This window comes from Onychostoma macrolepis, chromosome 24 (assembly GCF_012432095.1).
Source record: "Onychostoma macrolepis isolate SWU-2019 chromosome 24, ASM1243209v1, whole genome shotgun sequence".
In the NCBI taxonomy this organism is placed as follows: Eukaryota; Metazoa; Chordata; class Actinopteri; order Cypriniformes; family Cyprinidae; genus Onychostoma; species Onychostoma macrolepis.
This window is the reverse complement of record NC_081178.1, coordinates 1,741,573-1,759,716: the sequence shown is the minus strand read 5'-3', so window position 1 is coordinate 1,759,716 and position 18,144 is coordinate 1,741,573. Positions and strand designations below refer to the sequence as shown.

The 18,144-nt window shown below is 31.1% G+C and overlaps 1 protein-coding gene across 4 annotated transcripts in view; it reads left to right on the top strand.

Annotated features, from left to right (window-relative positions):
* scn5lab (sodium channel, voltage gated, type V-like, alpha b) overlaps window positions 1–18,144 on the top strand; it is a 181,992-nt gene that overhangs the window by 6,092 nt on the left and 157,756 nt on the right. The window contains exons 2-3 of one of the 4 annotated variants that reach the window (XM_058765378.1): window positions 4,252–4,334; window positions 4,456–4,541. The exons of 2 other annotated variants lie outside the window; for them this stretch is intronic. The gene's annotated coding sequence lies outside the window, so the exon portion shown is untranslated. Of the gene's footprint in view, window positions 1–3,607; window positions 4,542–18,144 lie in introns of those variants that run through there. One more of the 4 variants, XM_058765377.1, reaches the window with a different exon arrangement.

Sequence of the window (18,144 nt, the reverse complement as noted above, 5' to 3'; positions counted from 1 at the left end):
TTTCATTATTAGCTCATTTTAGCTAACATATGGATTAATAAATGGAATTTTTTTAGTGTTTCCAGATACATTATTAGTAGTATGTGCTGTGTTTAATTTAATGTATTAAAATTTATAAATGTTTATGAAACGTAGGTAGGATGATTAACGAGAATTGCAGCCATTAAAATGTGTACTTAATCATCATAAAAAGAATGCAAACAAATCTTAAAGATCATAAAAACCTTTCATTTTCATGCAAAAAAATATTTTCTGTTGATTTTGTGGTGAAATGTGAGCCAGACATCTTTATAGACGGGCAGATGTTGCATATCTCCAACACATGTCACATAACAGCAGATTTTGAGCTGCTGGTTTAAACTGTCCTTGAACCCCCAGCGTTTCTTACCGACTGAACTCAAGGAAGAAGGTTAACGCTACTCTTTGGCATAAAAGATTTGTAGCTTTGCTCCTATTAATCACCTTTACGAGGTTGCAAAGGTTATGTTGTAATCGGGGTCTCTGTCCGTGTCACAGTGAAACAGCATACTGTACCTCGGTCCGTCTTTAATGGGCTCTTCCTGGGCCGTCTTAGAGAAAATGCAGCGAGCCATTAGTGTAATGCAGTGATAGCTGCATAATGTGATCATCTGTGTAACAGGAACTTAAGCGATGCATGATTCATGTTTCATATTGCCAGAACTCGACTGCGGTTTAATGCGTAGAGTCATGCGGCGGGCGACAGGACATATGCAGTCGCAATCGAGCCGTTTCATAAGGAAAATCTGAAACTCATGACTATTTGTGGCAGGTATATCATTACAAATGACCCCATGCGGGTCAGTTTCTCCGAATCCGTCGTGACGACGTAGGATCATTAAGATTTGTCTGCAATATTTTCATGACAGTTCTCATTACTGTAATGCAAGAAAAAAATCTCATTAAAAAAAATCTAATTTTCTTTACTGTGATGCAGAAAAACAATATCGCTTGAATTGTGGCTGCAAACATTTTAAATTAATGATGTTTTATTTTATTATGGCAATATTTGTTATATTGCCTCCACTGGTTTATCCAAAAATAATGATTGTATTATGGAATCATTTAATTTAACTTTTTCATGACAGATTCTTTTTACTGTAATTCATGAATAAAATCTAATTTAAAAAAATCCCATTCTCTTTACTGTGATGCAAATAAATAAAAAATTTAAATTATTATTGTTGTTTTTTTACATTATTTTATTAATGCCAACACTGTAAAAAGTGCTTAGTTGACTTAACTTAAAAAAAATTGAGGAAACCCGTTGCCTTAAAAATTTTAAGTAAATGATCATTAAAAAATAAGTTAAGTGAATTGTCAAGTTCACTTAACGTTTTTTAAAAATTATTATTTACAATCATTTTAAGGCAACAGGTTTCCTCAGTTTTTTTAAGTTAAGTCAACTTATCACTTTTTACAGTGAATATTTGTCATACTGTATCACAGTATGTATAGTATCACAGAATCACTTAAATTGTAGCATTAATTTCAAATAATAATAACTTTTATTATATTACCTTGACCTTGTAAACTCGTTTAACCAAAAATATTAATTACAGAATTACAGAATCACATAAATTATGGCAGCCTAATAAGTTCAAATAAATAATGTATCATGGAAATATTTATCGCATTACCTTGATTTTATACTGGTTTAACAAAATAATAATTACTTCATAACAGAATCATTTAAATTGTTGCATTAATAATTTCAAATTAATAATTCATTAAATTATTTGTTATAACACCTGATTATATATATATATATATATATATATATATATATATATATACAGAATCTTTGATAAGCAGCATTAATTTAAAAAATTAAAATACATTAAAAATAAAAGTACAAAAGTAAAATGTCCAGACACATTACAGTAATGAGAAAATATGCTTAAATGTGATGAAAATAATGCAATAAATGCAGAAAATCTAAATGGACCAAACAGGCATAATTTTCCTGTAATGCAAAATATAATATTCAAATTTTTGTGTTGAAATGTGACCTAGACTTGTCTAAAATGATTTTTAGAAGTTTATGTTTTCAGTCTTTTTACTCCATTACTTTCATGTTTAATTCAATGTTTTACTTGGGATTTTTTTGTAATTATATATTTTTTAATTTACTTAGTATTTCTGTGCGAAAAATCGTTTGTACAACTTTATTTATGCATTTATTTTTTTGAATGTGTAGCACTTACTTTTGAAGCTCTGTGTTGAAAGGAGCATTTATTTTTCTTGAAAGCATCTGATACCTGTATCATTAAAAGTACTCAGAAAGCATTTTGAAATGGCTGCATGCGTCATCATCATGAACTCAGAATGAGATTTTCTGTGAATTCAGAAGGACCCTCAGTGCACTGAACTCCATAGATTGGTTTGGGACCTGCTTTTGTGTCGAGCTATTATTGGCAAACAGTTCAGATGCATTCAGAATTACACACACATCGATTCTGGCATCGTCGGGTGTTATGTTGGCCAAAGCACAAAGCAAAACAGCCATCACACTTTGAGTTCTGCTGCAGTCCGGTAGCATGTTACCGCTTTCCTTTTTTAAACAAAGCTTGAGGGCTTTAGCCTGGCATTGATACCACAGTCCTAAAGTTTGACAAAAATAGTGCAATAATATATGCAGGTCTTAAGGTCTTAAAAGAATCTTAATATTACAGATTAAGGCCTTAAAAGATCTTAAATTGAAGCAGAAAGTTTTAAATTCATAAAGGATTAAATGTTGTATGCACTGCAAAAAATAAACATCTTTCTCAGGATTTTTATCTTACATTTACTTGAGATGCAAAATGAAGACAGTTCTAGTCTTGTTTTCTAAGAAAATGAATAAAACTTAATGATTGAATAAACAATTATCTGTCAATGGAGAATTAAAACTCGTTTTCTGAAAGAATTAAGTTGATTTTTCTGACTTCGTTGGCAGATTTGTTGTTGTTTTAATCATAAAAACTCACTTTATATTGATACATTTCATGGTAAACAAGACGTCTTCTGTTGTTATTCTTCTTAATGCATCTCATTTTAAGAATCTTTAGACATTTGTACTGAAAAACTGATTTAAAAACCTTTTTTTTCTTTTTGCAATGTAATCAGAAGGTACATTCAAATTATTTCCATATTCTAGTTAATAATTGCAAATGAATAATTTGTTAATTTATTATGGCAATATTAGTTATATGACTTTGGTTTAACGCAAAAAAAAAAGTTTTACAAAATCACTTAAATGGTAGCAATAATAATTTCAAAATAATAATGTATTAATTTATTATAGCAATATTTGTTACATCACCTTGATTGTGCATCGGTTTAACAAAAAATAGTCATTGTATTACAGAAACACTTAAAGCAATAATGTATTAAATTATTATGGCAATATTTGTTGTATTATTTAGATTTTATAACGCTTTAATTTAAATATTAATTGTATTACAGAATCACTCAAATTGTGGGAGTAATAATTTCAAATTAATCATTTATCAAATTATTACGCCAATATATGTTGATTGTTAGTTAGCATATTGTAGTTAATAATTGCAAATTAATAATTTATTAATTACTACAATATTTGTTAAATTACCTTGGTTTAAGCAAAAATATTCATTGCATTACAGAGTTTTAATTTAATTTAATTTATTTATTATTATTAATAATTTTTTTTTAAGATTAATGGAGATCTGTTGGATTTTATATTTTCAAACTCTTGCCAATAAAACTCAAAAATGGTATATCTATATTGTATTCCCTTCAATTTTATTCCTTACTTTTATTCCTTAAAACCCAGCAGAAACACGTGTTTGTGTTTGTCCGTACACATGTATGTGTGTCGGAAGGGCGGGAGAAAGGAGCAGTTAGGACGAGTCTGTTTGCACGGTATTCATTTGAGTCATTAAAAGCCAAAGCATTCATTTAGCATGTTTTCAAAGCACCATTGTTTACTAATTGTGCTTAGAAACCTATTCCATCGCACCGATCACGTCAGGTCTTTCAGACAATCAAACAAACCGGACAGGTGGAGGCACAGAGGGAGAAAAGGCCCACTTCACCCCAACCAATGAGAATAATTACAGCTTCTTATTCACGGCAAGCAGAAGGCGACATGGTGTTGAAGCCGAAGCTCAAACAAGATTAATCTAAGTGGGTCGCGGTGGTCCGATGCTCTCCGTGTGCGAGGAAATCAATGCAAAAATTATTAAACTGATCAGGATTGTGCCATTTCAGGATGCAGCTGCGAAAAGTGGGATTGATGGTCAGGACGTTTTTTATTACGCGACACACGCTGGCCTCCTTCCTTTGGTAGGACGGTAAGAATATCCAACATTAATATGATTCCGTCTGACTGATAATGTGATTTTTGCCAGTGAAATAGTTAGTAAATGACAAATAAACTTGGTGAATTGTCTCACAAGCCCCATTTTTCTTTAGCCTCTAGAGCCAGAGGAAATCGCACAGGCCATTACAGTGATTCACAGGCCATCATTTAATGAAGACAATAACAAATAGGCTCACAAGTGAGTTGTATTTTTCTTTATCACATTACAGGAAGATCATAATGCCCTCAGGAACGGGAGAATAGAGTAGCACACTGAGAGCAGCAGCACTCGGAAAATGAACTGAGGACGTTTGGCTGTGAAAGTTAAACGCTTAGTTTATCCTCAAATGAAACTTCTGTCATCGTTTATTCATGCTCCTGTTGGTCCAAACCTGTAGAACTGACTTATAAAGCAGAATACCAAGAATGCTCGAAAAACTGTTAAACAAACCATTTTGGGGTGTTTCCTAACACTGTGTTGCTTGAAGAGAATTGGAATATTTGGAAGACTTGTAAGAGAATTACATATATAATGAATATATATATTGGAATGCACAATGAAAAAACATGATTTCTGAGAATTGTTAAAAACATAGTTATCTGTTTTTGCAAATGAACTCTTCATATATACAGTATATATATATATATATATATATAATGGTTTGGAATCATTAAGATTCCATAAATGTTTAGAAAGAAGTCTCTTATTTTATCAAAAATACAGTAAAATCAGTAATATTATATTAAACAGTATTATATATTATTAAATATTATATTACCATTTTAAAAAACTGTTTTCTATTGTGATAAATTTTATATTGTCGCATGATCCTTCAGAAATCATTCTGATATGCCAATTTGCTGCACTATTATTATCAATTATTATTGTTGTTTGATTATTGATTATTAATAATGGCTCTCATTATTACTGATGTTGAAAACAGTTTATGCTGCTTTATATATATATATATATATATATATATATAAACACTTTCAGAAATAAAGGTACAACAGCTGTCACTGGGCGGTACCTTTTCTAAAGGTACACTTTTGTACCTATTAGCTTCAAATATGTACACTTTAAGTACTAATATGCACCTTTAAGGTACCAAAATGGACCCTTTAGGTACAAACATGTACCTTTTGAAAAGGTACCGCCCAGTGACAGCTTTTGTACCTTTATTTCTGAAAGTGTGTATATATATATATATATATATATATATATATAATTTTTTGTAGAAGCATAAAATATATACATTATTTTTATGAATAGAAAGGTCGCTGAACAGCATTTACTGGAAATATATATATATATATATATATATATATATATACTGATGGGAAGTTAAATGGCTTCTGAACACCATTTTATGTAATGTATGGACCTGCTATGGTGAATAACTGTCGGCAAAGGAGCGGCAGACAATTAAGGTAAAACCGCAAAATCATGTGCCACATATGGGTTTCACTGAGCCACAAACAGAAGAACCCAAAAGTAGTCTACTGTGACCTCTTTGGAGTGAAATTGAAATGTGTGCCAGTGCAATGAGACACTTAATGAGAGTAAGAATGAGTGAGCGGATCTTAAAGGAGAACAGCATGAAAACAGCAGCGGATGCAGCAGCTCCGTTCAGATACGAAGCACACGCCTTTTATTTGGATATAGCATGTGTCAATATTGCAATATTGATCATTTTGTTTGGCATGACATGCTGATAGTGTGCCAATAGCATGCTAGAACTATACAAAATGCTATGTTAGAAACATGCTGCAGTGTGTTAAAAATGCTAGCAATGTGCTAAAACATGCCGTAAACATCCTAAATGCATGCTAAAACATGATAGCAATGCATTGAAACATGCTAGGGAAGAGTTAAAACAATGTAGAAACATGTTAGCTATGTATTAAAACATGTTAACAACATGTTAGAAACATGCCTAAACATGTTAAAACAATAGCAGTGTGTTAACACATGCTAACAACATGTTAAAACATGTTAGAAAACATTCCTAAACATGTTAGCAACATGCTAAAACAATGGAAGTGTGCTAAAACGTGTTGAAAACATGTTAAAATGTTAAAATATTTGATCAGGCAAACAACATGCTAGAAAAATGCTTAAAACATCCTAAAATGTTTTTAAAACTAAACTTCCAATATCTTTAAACCAATCTAGTCAAGTTTACATGCTAAAACATGCTAGAAACATTATAATAATGTTAAAACATGCTACACTGTAAAAAGTGCTTAGTTGACTTAACTTAAAAAAAATTGAGGAAAGTAAATGATAATTAAAAAAATAAGTTAAGTGAATTGTCAAGTTCACTTAACTTTTTTAAATGATTATTTACTTAATAATTTTAAGGCATCGGATTTCCTCAATTTTTTAAGTCAAGTCAACTAAGCACTTTTTACAGTGTAGAAACATGGTAGCAATGTGCTAAAACATGCTAGCAATGTGTTAAAATATTCTAGTAATGTGTTAAAACATGTCTGCAAAGTGTTAAATCATGCAAGAAACATTATAATAGATTAAAACTTGCTAGTGATGTGTTAAAACATGTCTGCAAAGTGTTAAATCATGCAAGAAACATTATAATGGGATAAAACATGCTAGCAATGTGTTAAAACATTATAGTAAAGTGTTGATATGGCAGCAAATTGTTAAAACATGTAAAAAAACATCATAACAATGTGTTAGAACATGCTAGCAATGTGGTAAAACGTGCTAGCAAGGTGTTAAAACAGAAAAGTGCTAAAACATGCTAGAAACATAATAATGTATTAAAACATGCTAGCAATGTGGTAAAACATGCTAGAAACATAATAATGTATTAAAACATGCTAGCAATGTGGTAAAACATGCTAGCGATGTGTTAAAACATCAGAAAAGTGCTAAAACACTAGAAACATAACAATGTATTAAAACATGCTAGCAATGTGGTAAAACAGGCTAGCGAGGTGTTAAAACATCAGAAAAGTACTAAAACACGCTAGAAACATTACAACAATGTCTTAAAACATGCTAGCAATGTGGTAAAACATCCTAGCGAGGTGTTAAAACATCAGAAAAGTGCTAAAACATGCTAGAAACATAATAATGTATTAAAACATGCTAGCAATGTGGTAAAATGCTAGCGAGATGTTAAAACATCAGAAAAGTGCTAAAACATGCTTGAAACATAATAATGTGGTAAAACATGCTAGCAATGTGGTAAAACAGGCTAGCGAGGTGTTAAAACATCAGAAAAGTGCTAAAACATGCTAGAAACATAATAATGTATTAAAACATGCTAGCAATGTGGTAAAACATCCTAGAGAGCTGTTAAAACATCAGAAAAGTGCTAAAACATGCTAGAAACATTACAACAATGTATTAAAACATGCTAGCAATGTGGTAAAACATCCTAGAGAGGTGTTAAAACATCAGAAAAGTGCTAAAACATGCTAGAAACATAATAATGTATTAAAACATGCTAGCAATGTGGTAAAATGCTAGCGAGATGTTAAAACATCAGAAAAGTGCTAAAACATGCTAGAAACATAATAATGTATTAAAACATGCTAGCAATGTGGTAAAACAGGCTAGCGATGTGTTAAAACATCAGAAAAGTGCTAAAACATGCTAGAAACATAATAATGTATTAAAACATGCTAGCAATGTGGTAAAACATCCTAGAGAGCTGTTAAAACATCAGAAAAGTGCTAAAACATGCTAGAAACATTACAACAATGTATTAAAACATGCTAGCAATGTGGTAAAACATCCTAGCGAGGTGTTAAAACATCAGAAAAGTGCTAAAACATGCTAGAAACATAATAATGTATTAAAACATGCTAGCAATGTGGTAAAATGCTAGCGAGATGTTAAAACATCAGAAAAGTGCTAAAACATGCTAGAAACATAATAATGTATTAAAACATGCTAGCAATGTGGTAAAACAGGCTAGCGAGATGTTAAAACATCAGAAAAGTGCTAAAACATGCTAGAAACATAATAATGTATTAAAACATGCTAGCAATGTGGTAAAACATCCTAGAGAGCTGTTAAAACATCAGAAAAGTGCTAAAACATGCTAGAAACATAATAATGTATTAAAACATGCTAGCAATGTGGTAAAACATGCTAGCGAGATGTTAAAACATCAGAAAAGTGCTAAAACACGCTAGAAACATTACAACAATGTCTTAAAACATGCCAGCAATGTGGTAAAACATCCTAGAGAGGTGTTAAAACATCAGAAAAGTGCTAAAACATGCTAGAAACATAATAATGTATTAAAACATGCTAGCAATGTGGTAAAACATGCTAGCGAGGTGTTAAAACATCAGAAAAGTGCTAAAACATGCTAGAAACATAATAATGTATTAAAACATGCTAGCAAGATGTTAAAACATCAGAAATGTGCTAAAACATGCTAGAAACATTATAACAATGTGTTAAAACATGCTAGTTGAGACTTAAAGCATTCAAGAAACAGCTTCTATTAATATTTAATTACTCCAGTGCAAATAAGCGCCGTCTGTAAGTGAAAGAAAAAAAGAGAAAGAAATTGCCCAACATGTCCATTTCATTCCAGTCAAAGTCACTTGAACGCATCACATTTGAGCTTCTAAGCTCACAAGCAGGAACTTCCCATGAGGACCTGAAGGCAGCAAGCGAGTGAAGCAGGAATGACAGCTGACACCACAGCAAGTGTCTTTAGCAATGGTGCGATTGTTTTTTAGCTGTCGCAGCCTTCCTGCGTTGTCTCTGTGTTTAGCTGCGGTCTAACGGGGTCTCTAATAATATTGTGAGTTTGTGTTGTCAACTCTAGTGGTCTGGGAATGCGGCGTGTGTGTGTGAGAGACATGCTAAAACAACAGTCTGACCCGCGGCGAGCCCATGAGCTCGGGACGAAGGAGGGCAAGTGCTGTCTGTCCTTCTTTGAAAGTGACAGCTGACCCATGGAAAGCTGACGGTGGGCAGAAAGAATGCCGCTCATGTGGAGGTCTGAGGCAGGTATACGGCTGTTGAGCTGGAGCAAGGCAAGGCAAAACCCTCTGCTGGGAGTTTGCTTAAACAAACAAGAGTTAATTAGCTTTGCAGTGATGGCTGGAACCACATGTTTTATGTTTTTTAGTTTCTGCCTCAGACCATCACTGTCCGTTGACACCTGGAAACACAAGGTAGAACTTAACCATGGATTTGTCAAGTTTTTCACATTAGAGATATGTCTATTTGTTTATAATAATCACTACTGTAATTAACAGACTAAAGTTTTCAATTTTTTAAATGTTTACGACCATTCATAAATTGCCATACCATATTCAGAGCAAATGCATTGTGGTCGACTTTACATGTCTCTCCTGGTCTAAGTGGGTGGTTATTTAAATAAAATTAGTTTTAAATAATATGTTAAATAAAATAAATTAAAAAAATATTATATTATTATATGTTATTTTTAAATAACATAATTAATACAAAATAAAAATATTTAAATAAAGTAAAAGAAAATAAATAATTACAAAAAATCTAAATAATATGTTAATTATATAATATACAAATACAATTTATATGTAATTAAAAATAATAAGAATAAATAACATTTATTTTAAAAATATATAAGGGCAGAGTTAAATTTAAAGGAAGAGTTACAGCATTCTATAATTATGATAAAACATTAGCAATGTGCTAAACATGTTTACCACATGTAAAAATCGTTAGAAATATGCTTAATCATGTTAGCAAAATGCTAAAAATAGCAATATGCTAAAACCTGCTAACAAAATGTTAGGAACATGTTTAATCATGTTAGGAACATGCTAAAACAATAGCAATGTGCTGAAACATGTTTACAACATGTTAAAAAACATTAAAACATACTTAACTATACTAAGACGTTAAAAATGTTAAAAACATGCTTAATCATGGTAACACAAAAATAATAGCAATATGCTAAAATATGCTTACAAGATGCTAAAAATGTTAAAAAAAATGCTTAGTCATGGTAACACGAAAATAATAGCAATATGCTAAAATATGCTAACAAGATGCTAAAAATGTTAAAAACATGCTTAATCATGGTAATGACACACTAAGACAATAGCAATGTGCTAAAATATGGTAACAACGCTAAAAATGTTAAAAACATGCTTAATCATGGTAACACGAAAATAATAGCAATATGCTAAAATATGCTAACAAGATGCTAAAAATGTTAAAAACATGCTTAGTCATGGTAACGCGAAAATAATAGCAATATGCTAAAATATGCTAACAAGATGCTAAAAATGTTAAAAACATGCTTAATCATGGTAAATGACACACCAAAACAATAGCGATGTGCTGAAACATGTTTACAACATGTTAAAAACATGCTTAATCATGTTAGGAACATGCTAAAACAATAGCAATGTGCTGAAACATGTTTACAACATGTTAAAAACATGCTTAATCATGTTAGGAACATGTTTAATCATGTTAGGAACATGTTTAATCATGTTAGGAACATGTTTAATCATGTTAGCAAAATGCTAAAAATAGCAATATGCTAAAATATGCTTACAAGATGCTAAAAATGTTAAAAACATGCTTAATCATGCTAGCAACATGCTTGCTAAAAAGGTTTTTAAAACTTTCAGACAATTGAGACCTGTTGAAGAAAGCATCGAAGTGTCTTCAATAGGCCTACTTGACAATTTGTCAAATTGCTGATTGGTTTCTTGGTCTGATTCGCGTCTTAAGGTTGTGACCATCTCACGATAGTGACTCAGTTTTAGCCTAAAAGCTCCTGGATACGTCTGCAATCAAGCACAGTCACTCGACGTGACACGGCTCCGACCCTGAAGATTTCATTCGTACCTCAAGTAGGAGCAGAAATGGCTGTCAGAGATGATGACAGGCTACACCCACGCCTCAATCGCCCGCTTCTCGCTAACAGCCAGCCTTTCAATGCTAATCAGTGTATTAATCACTAATTGCTTCCCCACGCACGCAGACTGCTGTTCCCCTGGAAGGTGAGGCTTTGATTGACAGCAGGTTCAGTGGGCCGCTGTAATCACGGGGGAGAACGCACAATTCTCTCGCAGTTAGCATGCTAGCAACACGCTAATGACGAGGAGAGCACGGCGCTCTGAAATCAATACGCCCACTGAAATCAGACTCAAGTGACTCCTCCACTCCGGCAGGCATCTCTTAGGATGAGTTCTGCTGCTGTTTGTAAAATGTCGAGGCTGAGAGGTGAAACCTGAAGCGCCGCCGTCGTTATGCTTAATCATGTCCTGAAATTACTTCTGGAAAGAACTCATTGGAAGCATCCATTTTCCATCAGCGCTGTCACCTGCAGAAACTAAAAACACAAATGCACGCGGATATACAAAGGGGTCGGCTACAAATCATCATTACTGTAGTGGACCAAGCTGATAATGCTTGAATTAAAGTCGATGTGTTGAACTGAACACATATAATGCAATTTCAGTATTGTTTTTACCTGCATTGTAATTTTTTTACTAGTATTTTCTAGCATGTATCTTTCTACCTCAAAATGTAATGTTTAGTTCAGTGTGCTGCTGTTTCTTTGCTAAATGTCCTTTCTGAGCCATTTCTGAGTGAAAATCACTTCAAAAAGAAAAAAATCTTCAAAAGTCATTATTTAGAAGCCATAAAAATAGAAAAGTGCTCAGTGCAAAGACAAAACGTTTTCAATATTTCATAATCAACGTTTAGTTTAATTTAATTTAATTTAATTTTACCATTTAATAAAACAATTTGATATAGAAATCAATTTAACCCAGAAATGGCTAGTAAATTACAAAAAAAAACAACAAAAAAACACAAATAACCTTGAATTATCTGTAAAATTAATATAGTAAGCATATATATATATATACACACACACAGTATATAGTGCCACTTAAGCCTGTACAGCTTTATATATAAAATACCTGTCTGAAATATAATTTTATAAAGTTAATTGAACCTTTAGATTAAATATTTTTAAAAATGTAAAAATAAATAAATATTATATTTGATTCTCATTTTTCATATATATGATAATCCTCAAAATTATCATTGTTATTATTATTATTATTATTATTATATTTACAACTTCCAAAAACATAATGAAATAATATTCATTAAAAATATGAAAATAATATTGATCATTAAGTAATATTTTTCTGTACAGGCATTTTGTAAACAGAAATAGTAGCACAAAATACCTTATAGTAAAGTGAGAAAAACAAATTCAGCTAAATTCAGTATATTCTACTAAGGAATTAAAAACGTAGTACCGTAGTACAGCTAAAAAGTATAGTAGCAGTATGTTTACAGTGATGCTTTATACCATGGTACTGAATGATTACTATGTTCTTATACAGTGTTGGGTGTAACTAGTTACTAAGTAATTAGTTACTGTAATTTAATTAATTTTCCCTTGAAAAAGTAAAATAAGGGATTACTCTTATTTTTTCTGTAATTTAATTACAGTTACTTATGTAATTGAACTTAATACTGTGTATATACTGTAGAACATTTATATGCAATCCAATAGTGGATTTAACAAAGTCTAACCTTAAAATGCATGCTTTTTATGCACCCTTTTCACTTTCAATACTTGAGTTAATAAAATATTAGTAACACTTTAGCGTCCAATTCTCACTATTAACTTTGGTTATTAGCATGAATATTACTGGGATATCGTCTGTTTATTATTACTTAAAAAGCACATATTAATGTCTTATTCTGCAAGACCTTATTCTAAATCCTTAATCCGACCCAATTCTTCAATTTAACAACTACTTTACTAAGTATTAATAAGCAGTAATTAGGAGTATATTGAGGCAGATATCATAGTAAATAGTTAGTTAATAGTGAGAACTAGACCGTGACCAGAATAATTTATATAGTTATTTGACAGAATTAAAAGAAGCGTTTCATGTCTATCCTTGTCGAGGCTGATATAGCATTTAGAAAGTAATTAGTAATAAGTAATTAAATACTTTTTGGAAAGAGTAATTTGTACAGTAATCTAATTACACTGTTGAAGATGTAATTAGTAACTAGTAATTAATTACTTTTTTAGAGTAACTTACCCAACACTGTTACTGTGGATACTGAAAGACATTGAAATAATACCATGGTAGAACCGTAGTACATCTCCACAAAACATGGTATAGTAACTTTTTTTGTAAATTTCCTCTATGAATCTCTTTAGAGGCATGTCAGTTTTTGCTCAGATGCTCATTTACTGACACGTCGGGTTTGTTGTTGAGAAAAACCCTGTTGAATATGTTCTGAACAGGAATAAAGTGCACTGAACATCGCTGCGCTACCAGATACGAAATCCGATCGTGTGAACATGATGCTCGCGCAGAAAGCCATTGGTTTACTGTGTCCTCACTAAACAACTATCAGCTTTCTTTTCACCTTGATTTCTACAATCCTCACTTGTGTAAAGCTGCGTGTTAGACAGGCACAGCACGCTCGCTCTGATGCAGTGCTTTACAAGAGTCTGTGTGAAACACAACACATGCAGGCGACTCTGTTTGATAACGTGTGCTTCACAGAGGAACGACAGCGAAGAGTGAGGGATCTCGATGAATGACAGCAGCAGAAATGTGTCTGAGACAAACAGCTGAATGCAGCATTATGTCGACCTGAATAGGATTGGACAAAATGATGATAATTGCATACACAGGAATGGAACAGTGGACCATATTTTGAATAGTCGCAATGTATTTTATTGTAATATATTTGATATATTTTTGCAGTTTTGTGAATATTTTGATGATCTTAATCTGTGTTTGGCTATTTTATCGTTAGACTAGTTTCATGATCCTTCTGTGACTTGCGAGCCTGAGAGAGTTAAAGACAGATTTTAAGCATTATTTTTAGCAGCAGAAATGAAAGAATCGTTGAATCTGTGAATCAGCGGGAAAAAAATGGAATCAGAGTTTAATTGATTCAAACTCAAAAATATTCACTGAAGACTCCACATTGCATTTTACATATAAATATGAAAAAAAAAAAAAAAAAAAAAAAATATATATATATATATATATATATATATATATATATATTTAAAATATTTTTAATATACTTAATATGTTTATAATTTTAATATTTTTAATACTGTTAATGTTAGATATAAATATCTAGATAATCAACATTGATTATCAGTTGATTATACATTTGTTTATGTATATATATATATATATATATTTTTTTTTTTTTTTTTTTTTATTTATTATTATTTATTTATTTTTTCAAGGATGCATTAAATTGATCAAAAGTGTCAGTAAGGACATTTACAATGTTACAAAAGATTTCTATTTCAAATAAATGCTGTTCTTCTGAACTTTCTATTCATCTGTGAATCCTGAAAAATAAAATGTATCACGGTTTCAAAAAAAATATTGTGCAGCACAACTGTTTTCAACATTGATAATAATCAGAAATGTTTCTTGAGCAGCAAATCAACATCTTAGAATGATTTCTGAAGAATCATGTGACTCTGAAGATGCTAAAATTCAGCTTTGATCACAGAAATAAATTTCATTTGAACAGATATTCACAGAGAAAACAGCTATTTTATATTATAATAATGTTTCACATTTGTTTACTGCATTTTTTTCAGTGAGCAGAATAGACTTCTTTCATAAACATTAACAAATGTTACCGGCCACAAGCTTTTGAATTGTACTTTATGTCTTGAATGTCATCAAAAGATAGAGATAATTCATTTTAGCTAGTTGTTACTAACATAAACACCACAGAAAGCAGGGTTTCTGCATATGTATGATTCATTTAAACCCTGGTTTGTACTGATAATAACGCTCTTGTCTTCCAGTCGGGATTGAGTCATGTCGTTGTGCTGTTGTTGTTTCTCCATTCGTCTAATTCTAATCTCAGCGGTGAGCACATCTGATCCATCACTCCAGAAACAATGAGCGTGACTGACATTACTCAGCGTGGTCATTTACCGTGTTAATTAAGGACACGTGGCTCTGAGGAATTGAGCGGCCATCGTCTTCAGATTGAAGCGTCTTCATAATCCTGCTGGGATTGAATAATTCAGTCATAAATTGCTGAGAGTAAAGATCTGCTCACTTACGACAGTTTCATTGATCCAGACTGACCTTGTTTCTGTTTGCAGTGATGGTTTAATCAGTCCATCCTCTCTTAAAATCATCGTCCTGAGATGATGATGTATGAATCTTGACAAATAATTAACTGCAGCCGTACAAGGAGATGGAAAATTGCAATGCATTTAGTTAAAAGAGCCAATCTCTGGATTTTACGTTAGATATTAATGCAGTGTTTAGTGTTGTCTGGGTCATATTTTCTGTTATAAACCTGTTATTGTTTTGTTTATTTTTTTTTTGAATGTTGAAATCTATGCACCGAATGCACTATGAGTTGCTTTGGATAAAAGCGTCTGGCAAACTCATAAATGTAAATGTATTCAGATTCATATTTTGAAAGATTCACTGAATCAGTGAAAGAATCATTGAATCAGAGATTTAAAATATCTGTAGCAGTGTTAGTTTAGTATTATTTACATAATATTATAGTTTTTATAAATATTTTTAATTAGCTTCTATTTTTATATTTTCAGTTTTCATTTTAATTGTAGTTACATTTCAGTAATTTTGTTATGTACGTGTGTATAATATTATATATACACATATATATATACTATACTATTAGTAGTAGTACTACTACTACTACTACTACTACTAATGATAATATTAAAATATATTTTATATATTTTCTAAATTACCTAAATACATTTTAAATAACCTAAATGTCACTTAAAACATTTATATATATATATATATATATATATATATATATATAGTTATGTACATGTGTATATTATTATTATTATTAATTATAATATTTTATAAAATATATTTTAAATTTAGATTTTCTATATTTATAGATATTAAAATATAAATTTTAATCCAAAATATTACTTTAAAATAAGTGATATATTACTATGTATATATATATATTTGTAATTTTAGTATTTTTTTTTCTTCTTTTTTCTAGTCAGTAATTTTTGTTCTTCAATTTAAGCTTTATTTAGTTGCCAAAGCAGCATTTCTAATTTTTTATTTAGCTTTCATTTAATATTTCACATTTTTGGTTTTATTTCAGCTTTATTTCAATTAACAAAAAAGCTTTTAATTTAATGAATGATAATAACCCTGGTCTGCAGTGTAAACTGAATTAATGGCCGGCCAGTAAATAAACCGATTCTTGCTGTTGATTTAGTTTAAGTTTTTGGTTACAGCAAGCAGATGAAGCTCATGAATGTCAGTCATCAGATCAGTGATGCAGAAAGCGCTGCATGACCCGAAGGATTCATACGCTGTGTGCAAGTCAATCAGGGTTCACATGCATGAATATGTGGGCCAGAGACATTCAGATATACATACAGTGCCTTAATTATTTCTCTGGACGCTCACAGGACATTTCCTCATATATATGCAGATACGTTACAGTCCAATCTGGTTTTATGGGAGCCAGTCTCCGGGTATCTATTTAGAGATGCTTTATGAAAATGGAAACAGTCCGAGAAATGGAAATAGTCATGGCTGGACGGCAGCCGTATCAATAATCAACCGGATCAAGTGCAAAGAAGTCACAGCATGTTATATTATACACACACACACAGTTATAAGAAATAGTGTAGGGTTTGCTTGAAATAATATTCACTCAGAAATTGCTAGTAAATTTCACATATAATTACAGAAAATGGCAAGTAACACACTGAATTAAATGTGAAATTTTGATGTAGAAATACTAAAATAGTATGTTCTAGTAAAAATACTAGTATCTGAATAATTTTGTTTTTTATTTTATTTTTTACACTACCACAAATCAATAAAAGAATAATTCATGCAAAAAACACAATTCTACCATAATGTTTTTCTAAACCTGAATTAAAGTGAAAAGAAGATACCAAACTCCAAAAAATCACTAAAGTTCAGCATAAGAGTATGGAGAAAAAAAATTGTAAATGATTTTATTTTTGAGTGAACTATTCATTTAAATAGTGCAATGTTAGTATCATTGATAGACTTTAAATTTTTTGTATTAATATTTTTAATTAGTTTTTATTTATTTATATATTTATATCTGTACTTATTGATTTATGATCAATTTTCATTGTAATTTTAGTTAAATTTTTAGTTTCATTTTAAAATATCTATTTTTATATATAATATAAAACTATTTTTATTAATTAAATTAATGAATAATATATAAATATATATAGTTTGAAAAATGTCTGTTTTTATATAATATTAAACAAATTTTTATAAATAATTAAATATTTAAATATATTTAAATGCAATTTCTTGTAGTAATTTTAGTTTCTCATTTTTATTTATTTATTTTTGTTGTTGTTGTTTTATAAAATTTTATTTTAGTTGTAGCTATCTCATTGCATCAAGTTAAACTAAACAAGTAACGAAACTTGTGGTTTTACGGTTTTAGTTTTAGTTAACTACAATAACCCTGCTGTTAAATGCACTTTATTTTATACTGCTGAGTGCGGAGCGTGTGAAATGTCAGCGTTAAATGAATTCATATTCTCAAGCATGAGGCGTGTTGTTAGCCGCGGCGTCTCGCGCTTCTCTAGGGCTCTTTCTCCGGCGGCTGACATTCTCGTTCTTGTTTGCGTCTGCGGCGCACGAGGGAGCGTTGATGATGTCATCTCTGATGCGTGCCGCTGGTGGCAGAGACTGCATTGACATTTGACTTTGGCTCTGGATCTTCTCTCAGTGTCAAGTGTGACGATACAAGGACC